This window comes from Chiloscyllium punctatum, chromosome 1 (genome assembly GCF_047496795.1).
Source record: "Chiloscyllium punctatum isolate Juve2018m chromosome 1, sChiPun1.3, whole genome shotgun sequence".
Taxonomy (NCBI): domain Eukaryota; kingdom Metazoa; phylum Chordata; class Chondrichthyes; order Orectolobiformes; family Hemiscylliidae; genus Chiloscyllium; species Chiloscyllium punctatum.
The window spans coordinates 128,518,342-128,530,558 of record NC_092739.1 but is presented as its reverse complement, the minus strand read 5'-3'; the positions used below and the strand labels follow the sequence as shown (position 1 = coordinate 128,530,558).

At 41.0% G+C, this 12,217-nt stretch overlaps 1 long non-coding RNA gene across 3 annotated transcripts in view; it reads left to right on the top strand.

Moving 5' to 3' along the window:
• Positions 1 to 9,134, top strand: part of LOC140482669 (uncharacterized) — a 98,646-nt gene extending 89,512 nt beyond the window's left edge. For all 3 annotated transcript variants that reach the window (XR_011961775.1, XR_011961774.1, XR_011961773.1), the window contains exon 5: positions 8,439 to 9,134. This is a non-coding gene — a long non-coding RNA (uncharacterized lncRNA). The remainder of the gene's footprint in view (positions 1 to 8,438) is intronic.
• Positions 9,135 to 12,217: the final 3,083 nt, after the last annotated feature.

The following is a 12,217-nucleotide window of genomic DNA, read 5'->3' as shown; positions in this document are numbered from 1 at the left end:
GTTTTAATGAAAGGCAGGCCCCTCTTGCCCCACCTCTAGAATTCAGGTCAGTTGCTGTATTGGGCAAAGCCTGTAATGGGGTCAGGAGCTGAGTGGCCCAGACGTAATCCAAACTGAACATGAGTGAGCTGGTTATACCTTTCAAAGTGCTGCTTATTAGCACTGATGATGACCTCTTTCATCACTTTGCCAATTGAGCTGATAGGACAATAATTATCTGGGTTTTATTTTGTCCTGCTTTTCAAGGATGGGATTCACCTGGGCAATTTTCCATAATGGTAGGTAGATGGCAATGTATTAAGGGAGAGTTCAGTTAAAGATGTGGCTAGTTCTGGAGCATAAGTCTTCACACACAGTTGCCAGAATGCCATCCAGTCCCATGGCAAGGAACCAGACTTTTCAACTTAGATTAGATTCCCTATGGTGTGGAAACAGGCCCTTCAGCCCCACCAACCCTCTGAAGAGTAACCAACCCAGACCCATTTCCCTCTGAATGATGCACCTAACACTATGGGCAATTTACTATGGCCAATTCACCTGACCTGCACATCTTTGGATTGTGGGAGGAAACCAGAGCACCCAGAGCAAACCCACCCAGGGACAACGTGCAAACTCCACACAGACACTCGCCCGAGGCTGAAATTGAACCTGGGATCCTGGTGCTGTAAGGCAGCAGTGCTAACCACTGAGTCACCATGCTGCTGTTTCCTTGATGCCATGTAATATACAGTCCTGTTGCCTCATTGCATCACAGTGCCTCATTGCTCAATGTTTAAAGTGATAGAGTACATCAATGATGGAGGTTGTACTCACTGTGAATAACGTTCTGCATCTTCTTAATAACTGTGCAGCAGTCACCCCTACTGTATTCCACGGACAGATAAAATTGACATCTCGAGCATAAGTTCTTCAACAGGAATGACATTCCTGATGAACAGCTTATTTTCAAAACTTTAATTCCCCTGCTACCTGATTGGCTGTGCTTTTCCAGCACCACACTTTTTGACTCTGACCTCTAGTATCTGCAGTCCTCACTTTCTCCATGGACAGATACATTAGTGACTGGTAAATTGATGAGAACCAGTGAAATAGCGTTCTCACTTTTATCAGCTCTCTCATCACCTACAGCTGATCAATATCTTGTAGGATTTCGCCAGTTCAATCAGTCATTATTCTGATGAGCCACTGTTGGGCATGGACATTAAAGTCCCCTCCCAGAGGGCTCCCTCAGTCCTTCCTCCAACTAGTGTTCAATGTGAAGGAGTACTGGTTCAGTGACATGACTACTACCATGTCAGGATGGTGTTTGGAAATCGTGGGTAACTTGCAGGAGATGGTGCTCATATGTAACTGGTGTACTTGTCCTTCTAGGTGGTAGATATGTAGGTTTGGATGCTCCTTTGGATGCTGCTTTGGTGAATTGGTTCAGTACTACTTGTGAATGGTCTCACTGCTGCTACAATTCATCAATAACAATAGGAACAAATGGTTAGGATAGTGTAGTGTAGTGCTGGGATGCCTATCAAGTATGGTGCTTTGTGCTGGATGATATTGAGCTCCTGGAGTGTTGTTGGAGCTGCATTCATCCAAGCACACAGAGTATTCCATCACATTCCTGATTGGTGTACTGCAGATAGTGGACAGGTTGTGGAGAATTATGAGGTAAGTTATTCACTACAGAAATCATTGCCTCTGACCTCCTCTTAAATAATTGGTAAATGACTTCTAATGCTGGTGCAATGCCATGTATGTAGACTATACAACCCAGTGACTGGGGGATCGTCTGAACTGTGTACCTCTTCAGCTGTTTGAATAAGTAGAGTCCCGAGTAGTTTCAACCACTCCATACTTACAAAATCTAAAACATAATATCAAGTGTTATACATGAGTCCACAATTTGACAAAACTTCCTGAACAATACTGAGTGCTCGGAGAATTAAATGAGCAACCAATTTAAGATTGCCACTTGGCTCACACTGTTGTTCATGTATGCCAAGTTGAAACCACATGTATTCATACACAAGGACCTGCCCAGGAATAAAACATTGTATCAAGTCATTGAATTTTACAACAGCAGGTCAGAGGGTAGGAATAATGCAGCAATTAACTCACTTCTGACACCCCAAAGCCTGTCCACTGTCCACAAGGCACAAGACAGGACCATGGTCGAATACTTACCCCTTGCTGGATGAGTGCAACTCCAAAAACACTCAAGAAACTTGACACCTGCTCTGATTTGCTTTTCATGTCCAGGACACAGCAGTCTGCTTGATTGACACCATACCAATAAGCATTTACTCCCTCCACCATCAATGGTCAATCGCAGCAGTGTGCATGGTGGCATGGTGGTTAGCACTGCTGCCTCACAACGCCAGAGACCCGGGTTCAATTCCTGCCTCAGGCAGCTGTCTGTGTGGAGGTTGTACGTTCTCCCCCTGTCTGCGTGGGTTTCCTCCCACAGTCCAAAGAGGTGCTGAATAGATGAATTGGCCTGTAGTGTTAGTTGAAGGGGTAAATGCAGGGGAATGGGTCTGAGTGGGTTGCTCTTGGGAGGGTCGGTGTGGACTAGTTGGGCCAAAGGGCCTGTTTCCACACTGCAAGTAATCTAAAAAAAACTGCAAAACAGAAATTCACCAAAGATCCTCAGACAACACCTTCTAAACCCATGACCACTTCCATCTAGAAGAAGGACAACAGATATAAGGGAACACCACTACCTCCAAGTCAACATGGCTTTGTGCGTGGGAAATCATGTCTCACAAACTTGATTGAGTTTTTTGAAGAAGTAATAAAGAGGATTGATGAGGGTAGAGCAGTAGATGTGATCTAAATGGACTTCAGTGAGGTGTTCGACAAGGGTCCCCATGGGAGACTGATTAGCAAGGTTAGATCTTGTGGAATTCAGGGAGAATTAGCCATTTGGATACAGAACTGGCTCAAAGGTAGAAGACAGTGGGTGGTGGTGGAGCGTTGTTTTTCAGACTGGAGGCTTGTGACCAGTGGAGTGCCACAAGGATCAGTGCTGGGTCCTCTACTTTTAGTCATTTGCATAAATGATTTGGATTCGAGCATAAGAAGTACAGTTAGTAAGTTTGCAGATGACACCTAAATTGGAGGTGTAGTGGACAGCGAAGAGAGTTACCTCAGAATACAACAGGATCTGGACCAGATGGGCCAATGGGCTAAGAAGTGGCAGATGGAGTTTAATTCAGATAAATGCGAGGTGCTGCATTTTGGGAAAGCAAATCTTAGCAGGACTTATACACTTAATGGTAAGGACCTAGGGAATGTTGCTGAACAAAGAGACCTTGGAGTGCAGGTTCATAGCTCCTTGAAAGTGGAGTTGCAGGTAAATAGGATAGTGAAGAAGGCGTTTGGTATGCTTTCCTTTATTGGTCAGAGTATTGTGTACAGGAGTTGGGAGGTCATGTTGCAGCTGTACAGGACATTGGTTAGGCCACTGTTGGAATATTGCGTGCAATTCTGGTCTCCTTCCTATCGAAAAGATGTTGTGAAACTTGAAAGGGTTCAGAAAAGATTTACAAGGATGTTGCCAGGTTTGGAGGATTTGAGCTACAGGGAGAGGCTGAACAGGCTGGGGCTGTTTTCCCTGGAACATCGGAGGCTGAGGGGTGACCTTATAGAGGCCATGAGGGGCATGGTTAGGATAAATAGGCAAAGTCCTGGGGAGTCCAGGAATAGAGGGCATAGGTTTAGGGTGAGAGGGGGAAGATTTAAAAAAGACCTAAGGTGCAACTTTTTCACGCAGAAGGTGGTACGTGTATGAAATGAGTTGCCAGAGGATGTGGTGGAGGCTGGTACAATTGCAACATTTAAGAGGCATTTGGATGGGTATATGAATAGGAAGGGTTTGGGGGATATGGGCCAGGTGCTGGTAGGTGGGACTAGTTTCCATACTGTACATCTCTATGACTCTAAGTCACTCACCATCCTGACTTGGAAATACATTGCTGTTTCTTCACTGTCATAGGGTCCAAATCCTGGAATTCCATCACTAAGGGCATTGTGGGTTGACCCAAGGCAGGGCAACCAAGCAGAATAAAAAGATTATTAGCATATTATCTTGATTTCCATTGTTGGGATATTACTGAAAGTATTTTGGTACAAAAATCCAAGCACATTATCAAAAGAATATTATTAGTAATATTCATTAGGTTTACTGAGACTGGTATTCTGAAGAAGATTGATGGATGTATATAGTCTAGTTGACAAAGCAGATAGAAATAAATCAAATGAGGGAGTCCAGAATAAGGAACATGATTTTACAATTAGGTAGGCCATTCAGTCCAAAAAGGCAGCTCACCACCGCCTTCTTAAGAGCAACGAGGGACAGGCAATAAGTGCTGGCCAGCCAGCAACTCCCACATCCCACAAATTGAATACATTTTAAAAATTAAGTAAAATCATGGAAAAATATTTCCCTGGTGAATTTCCCATGATCATAGTCAACCAATCAATTTCTCATGTTAGAAAATTGCTTGATTTTTTGAAATTTGCCTTTTTTGTATTTTTATATGATGAATTCACTGAAAAAAAGAGAAAATCTTGCCTTCTTTTTAAGAAGTACTGTAGTGCTATTCTACCAAGGCATTATTTTCACCATCCTTCACATAAAGAAGCATTTCTTGACTTTACCTCTGAATGCCCTATCTAATTGTAAAAACATGTTCCTTATTCTGGACTCCCTCATTTGATTTATTTCTACCTGCTTTGTCAACTAGACTATATACTTCCATCAATCTTCCTCAGAATACCAGTCTCAGTAAACATAATGAATATTACTAATAATATTCTTTTGATAATGTGCTTGGATTTTTATACCTAAATACTTTCAGTAATATCCCAACAATGGAAATCAAGCTAATATGCTAATAATTTCTTTATTCTGCTTGGTTGACATTTTTGAATATTGACACCGCAAAAATGCAGTACAGGTTCTGAAGATTATGAATCAGGTTTATAACCATGAAGTGTTTTTCAGACTGGAGACCTGTGACCAAGTGGCGTGCCACAAGGGTCGGTGCTGGGTCCACTACATTTCATCATTTATATAAATGATTTGGATGTGAACGTAAGAGGTATACTTAGTAAATTTACAGATGACATCAAAATTGGAGGTGAAGTGGACAGCAAAGAAGGTTACCTCAGATTACGTGGGATCTTCATCAGATGGGAAAATAGGCTGACTGGCAGATGGAATTTTATTTAGATAAATGTGAGATGCTGCATTTTGGAAAAGTAATCAGAGCTGCAAGTTCACCTACCTTATTCCGGATGCTCTTGGCATTGTAGTAAACACACTTCAAATCAACATATTGCCTGCTGGTGCCTTCTTGTGATCTTGAAATCTTCATTCTGACTTCACTACTCTCATCCTCCCTTCTACTCAAACTAGAATTTCGATTTACATCCCCCTGCTGAATTAGTTGAAAAACACCCAAGTGGCATTAGCATATTTCCTCCCCATGATATTGGTACCTCTCTGGTTCAGTTGAAGACCAACCTGTTTATAGAGATCCCACCTACCCCAGAAAGAGCCCCACTTATCCAGGAATCCAAAACCCTCCCTCCTAAATGATTCCTGTAGCCATGTGCTCAACTCCTCTCTGTTCCTGTTCCTTACCTCGCTAGCACATGGCACGGGCAACAAACCAGAGATAACAACTCTGTTTGTTTTAACTCTAAGCTTCCACCCTAGCTCCCAGAATTTCTACTTTAAACCCCCATCTCTCTTCCCACCTATGTCATTGGTGCCTATGTGAACCATGACTTGGGGATGCTCCCCGTTCCCCTCAAGATCCTGAAAACGCAATTAGAGAGATCATAAACCCTGGCACCTGGGAGGCAACACACCAACTGTGAGTCTCTCTCATTCCCACAGAACCTCATAACTGCCCTTCTAATTATGGAGCCCCCAATGATTAAGGTTCTGCTCCTCTTTCTCATTCCCTTCTGAGCAACATGTGCCAGAGACCTGTTTACCTCTGGTAAGTTGTGCCCCCCAACAGTATTATTCAAAACTGTATCCAAGTATTCTTGTTGTTGAGAGGACCAGCCACAGGGGATCCCTGCACTGCCTGCCAGTTCCCTTTCCATCCCCTGACTGTAACCCATCTATCTTCTTCTTGTACCTGTGGTGTGACTGTCTCCTTGTAATTCCTATCGATAACCCCCCCTCCACCTCCCAAATGATCTGAAGTTCATCCAACTCCAGCTCCAGCTCTCTAACACAGTTTTCAAGGAGCTGGAGTTGGGTGCACTTCCCACACTTGCAGTCAGTAGGGATACATGTGGTGACCCTTACCTCTGGAGGAACATTCAACTGCCCTAACCTCCATTCCCACTATTCTAAATTCCCAATGAGACTACTGAAAAACTGAAAAAAAAAGAAACCAGTCACCTTACTAATTGGCACAGAACCTTTTGTTTGGGTTAGACGAGGAGGATGGATGGGACACTATCAGAGTAGTGTTTCGGGTAAAGTAACCACCCAAATAAAAACCCTCACGTGCCCAGCAGCCCCGTGTCCGCTCCTACTCAGTGTCACTCTGCCTATCCATGAGGTAAACTTTTATACCTTTTAAAATTTACCTTCCCGTCGGCCCGCTGGTCCTCGCTGTTGCTCCTGCCACTCCAACTGATGCTGAAAAATAATGAAGAACGCTGAGAGGTATGCTTTCCTTTATTGGTTTTGGAATACTGTGTGCAATTCTGGTCTCCTTCCGATTGGAAGGATGTTGTGAAGCTTGAAAGGATTCAGAAAAGATTTACAAGGATGTTGCCAAGGTTGGGGGATTTGAGCTATAGGGAGGGGCTGAATAGGCTGGAGCTGTTTTCCCTGGAGCGTCGGAGGCTGAGGGGTGACCTTATAGAGGTTTATAAAATCATGAGGGGCATGGATAGGATAATCAGACAAGGTTTTTTCCCTGGGGTGGGGGATTTCAGAACTAGAAGGCATAAGTTCAGGGGAAAGATATAAAAGGGACCTGAGGCTCAACTCTTTTACGCAGAGGGTGGTACGTGTATGGAAAGAGCTTCCAAAGCAAGTGGTGGAGGCTGGTACAATTACAGCATTTAAAAGTCATCTGGATGGGAAAATGAATAGGAATGGTTTAGAAGTATACAGGCCAAGTGCTGGCAAATGCGTCTAGATTAATTTAGGATATCTGGTCGGCATGGACGAGTTGTACCGAAGCGTCTGTTTCTGTGCTGTACATCTCTATGGCTCTAAGTGTATATTTCTGCTTTTGACTCTAATTACTCTAGGATCCAAAGACTTCTGGGAGGTTTACTCATCTACTGCTTTGATTACAACAAGATGAACTTTCAAAATTTATATTTCTCATTGACTGACAAATTGGTTCTTTAAAGCTGCATTTTATTTTTAAACCAATGCAAACTTTTGTTATTTATGGACTAACAAATTTAAATGTTACAGATAAATGTTTATAGGAAAAATTATTGTTTTAAAAAAAATGTCAGGATGGGTCAAGTTAGGATGTGGGGAAATAAATCAAAGTTAAAATCAGAAGTTTGGGAGAAATGAATAGGAGATACACAGGTTGTTTTAGTATTGCAAGGTACAAAGGAAATACCAGTCACAATGAAGGGAGAGAGTCTGACTTAATCATTAATTTGTCAAATAATTCAGTCAAAACAACTGGTTCTATTTTATAACTACTCTTCTGTTATGCAAAAGAATCATTTAATTTACATTTCTATTATAGTTAATTGAATACAATTTTCAACAATTCGAACAAAGTAATAAATCTTTGCCACTAAATGTTTCTTGAATGTCGGGTGACAGAAATGTTATGAACCTTAGGGAGATGAGCGATTGTATGACATGTTGTTAGCAAATTTAAAAGGCAAAATTAGCCGAGCAATCATGAGAAAATAACGCTAAGCTTCTATTCCCATCTGTCATATGCATTTTGTTGGATGATTAACTGGCACTATTTTGGCCTGCCCTTGGGCCCTCCTGAGAGGCATGCCCCTTGACATGCACCTGCCACTCTCTCCAAAGAAATATTGAAAAACAGCTTTGCCTTTCTTGCCTTCAGATAACCTGAAATAATTTATTCAATTCCTGGATTTTTGTACATATTAACAAAATCCAAATATGTACCTCAAGGCTGGATATCACCTAAAGCAAGACAGTACCTACTGAAATCAATTACATTCATACACGTTTTGCTGTCACAGATTATTGAAGTCAGTACTTTATGTTTACTTATGTTACAGTTTTGTGCATTTTAGTCTTAACCCATTTTTAGGCATCATTTTATTTCTGTTCTCTTTGTACAGTGAAGTCAGAGGCTAGTGCCACTAAATAAATTCACTACGATGTAAGTGGTTGCTGATCAGCAAGTGAAACCTAATGTGACTGTACACTAATTCTCCACCTCTCCCCCTAGGGAAATGCCTCTCCTCCACCCACTGCCTTCCCTGACTGTCCATCTGCCATCACAAGGGAAATATGACATTTTATTGCCACAGCAATTGTGGAAGACAGTAGCTCCTCACTCATGATTGGATTCCATCACTGAGAAGACACAAGGAATGTATCCTTCAATATCAAAATTTTAAGCACAACTTAATAGTTTTATTAAGTCAAACCATAGACAACTGCTAACATGAAAATGTATAAACTTCACTAAAATTCTGTGGACTTAGACCATGTTTCCCTAGGGTTTAGAGCTGAAATGAATGGTGGTTGTTTTTATAATATAATCGAGTATTGTGCGAGAGAATTGAAAAGTATTATAACCCTTGGAACTTTTATACTTTATATCAATAACATATAAGACAATAAAAACCACTCCCCAGCCAATAAAAATAATCTAATCATTAGCATATCTCCTACCTTTACAGAACAGTAGAGTTAGCAAAAGATATTACCAATTAACAACATTTCACTTTCCAGAAAAAAGAAGCCAACTCGTAAAGAAGGGAAGCTATGAAAAAGAAGGATTAAAGAAATATCGAAAAGGAACAAAGAAATTAGAAACTCATACAAAGGATGTGTTTGTTTTCCCTAGTGTTATGCTCAAACAGCTCCTATTATTCTGTAAACTGTACATAGTGTGCTCTATGGACCCATTCTGCATTAGTGTCACTGCAATATCTTTTATAATAAAAACTTATAAAAATATTTATCTTTAAAATTGTGTCATTACTTCAACTTTAAACACATATTGTCAAGAAATAAATATTGGCCTTTCCTTGATGACATTTATCATCCAGGCTCCCGTTCAAAAAATATTCACTAAGAGTTGCTGGCATTGATGGAACTATATCTTAACATGAATCAGTGCCTTCAACGGAGTATTGGATACAGGGAAGGAAGAACGCTGAATAAATATATAAGTAAGCATCTATTGTTGATCCCAGTGTTCATTTCAGATGCTTGCTTTACGAGGATTTAAAAGCAGAATCAAAGCCATTTAAAAGTTATATGACTCTGGTCTCTTTCTGCTCCACAAAACTTTGAGCTTCCTTAAGCAATGAAGCATTCTCTAATGTTAAACAGCATGATTTATCAGTGCATTCTTCCAGCAGAATTCCTTAGGGCAAGTGGTCTCCACTGTTGTTAAACTGTCCAGTTTTGAAAGCAATAATTTTTTTGTTGAAGTAAGTTACTAATCAGGACATAAACAAATCAGAAATAAATTTTCTTTTAGTTATTTTCCCTTCACTTCTGAGGAGAAGGAGAGATAATCATTTGCAGTAATTAAATCAAAAGATGTCAATACTGGTCAATGTAACATTTTCACTATTTCTGCATTTAGTCTTATTGTAATATGCTTGCATGTTATATGCAAAATTATAGAAATAAAGGAGAAAAATTTGCATTTTTACAAAATCTAGTTATTTTATAGCTATGGTCAACCCAATGTGTTGCATTAATAAACAGCATCCATCTGGTGGCTGGGTTTTATCCCTAGGCTGTAAGTGAATTCCTGCCCCCATAAATTCATACTTCAAAAATTAAAATTACAGGGACATAAGAACTATATACAGCTGCACATAGTATAAAGTCATAGTACAAGTGGGACGAATCAAAATAGTCAACTGTTGACAAGCTGAATGGGACTGGGATTCAAATTAATGTGCACACATACTTACCCCAAACTCAGAACAATATCGGTTGCTGTACCATGATAACATTTCCATTTTCAAAACCATTAATCTTAGATGCTCTAAGAGTGAGATTGCTGATGATGTAACATGACCTCGTGAATTATGAAGCAAAGAGCATTTCTTCCTTGTCTTATCATCTATAAGAAGCAATGCATTCATTCACTCACATGACAGAATAATAGCCAAGTATGACCCCACCTCTTTCACAGAAACTGAAAAATTCCAACTCCATCCCTCTGCAACCAACATCTAATGAAAATAATTCAACATCACCCAGCAGTACCATTTATCTCATGGGGCTTTGAAAAGTTCCTGCCTGCAAAGTGTTATCTGTTCTATAGTTATTCCTACAGGCAATCCTACACACAACCTGACAAAGGAAGTCAGGAAATGTATTAAAGAAAAAGAGAGATCCTATAAAGTGCTTTGCAATGAACCAGACTCTATAAAAGATCTTAAAGTAAGGGAACCCTTAGGAAGTAGCGACCATAATATGGTAGAGTTCAGTCTGGAGTTTGAAAGGGAGAAGGCAAAATCTGATGTAATGGTGTTACAGTTGAATAAAGGTAATTATGAGGGCATGAGAGAGGAACTGACTAAAATAGACTGGAAGCAGAGGCTAACCGGGAAGACACTAGAGCAAAAATGGCAGGAGTTTGTAGGTATAATTGAGGACACTGTACAGAGGTTCATTCCCAAGAAAAGAAAGATTAACCGGGGAGGGATTAGACAACCTTGGCTGACAAAGGAAGTCAGGAAATGTATTAAAGAAAAAGAGAGATCCTATAAAGTGGCTAAGAACAGTGGGAAATCAGAAGATTGGGAAGGATACAAAAGCCAACAGAGGATAACAAAGAGTGTAATAAGAAATGAGAGGATCAAATATGAAGGTAGGCTAGCCAGTAATATTAGAAATAATAGTAAAAGTTTCTTTCAGTACATAAGAAACAAACGACAGGCAAAAGTAGACATTGGGCCACTTCAAACTGATGCAGGGAGCCTAGTGATGGGAGATAAGGAAATAGCAGGAGAACTTAACAAGTACTTTGCGTCAGTTTTCACAGTGGAAGACAGGAGTAATATCCCAAAAATTAAAGGGTGTCACGGGGCTGAGTTGAGTATGGTTGCCATTACGAAAGAGATAGTGCTAGAAAAGTTAAAAAGTCTTAAAATTGATAAATCTCCTGGCCCCGATGGGATACACCCTAGAGTTCTGAGAGAGGTTGCTGAGGAAATAGCAGAGGCATTGGTTGAGATCTTTCAAGAGTCACTGGAGTCAGGAAAGGTCCCGGACGATTGGAAGATGGCTGTAGTAACCCCCTTGTTCAAGAAAGGATCAAGGCAAAAGATGGAAAATTATAGGCCAATCAGCTTAACCTCAGTTGTTGGTAAAATTCTAGAATCCATCATTAAGGATGAGGTTTCTAAATTCTTGGAAGAGCAGAGTCTGATTAGAACAAGTCAACATGGATTTAGTAAAGGGAGGTCATGCCTGACAAACCTGTTGGAATTTTTTGAAGAGGTAACAAGTAGGTTAGACCAGGGGAACCCAGTGGATGTGGTCTATCTGGACTTTCAAAAGGCCTTTGATAAGGTGCCACACGGGAGACTGCTGAGCAAGGTGAGGGCCCATGGTGTTCGAGGTGAGCTGCTGGGATGGATTGAGGATTGGCTATCTAACAGAAGGCAGAGAGTTGGGATAAAAGGTTCTTTTTCAGAATGGCAGCCGGTGACGAGCGGTGTCCCGCAGGGTTCGGTGCTGGGGCCACAGCTGTTCGCATTATATATTAATGATTTGGATGAGGGAACCGGGGGCATTCTAGCGAAGTTTGCCGATGATACAAAGTTAGGTAGACAGGCAGGTAGTACTGAGGAAGTGGGGAGGCTACAGAAGGATCTAGACAGGTTGGGAGAGTGGTCCAGGAAATGGCTGATGGAATTTAACGTGAGCAAGTGCGAGGTCTTGCACTTTGGCAAAAAGAATATAGGAATGGACTACTTTCTAAATGGTGAGAAACTTAATAAAGCCAAAGCACAAAGGGATCTGGGAGTG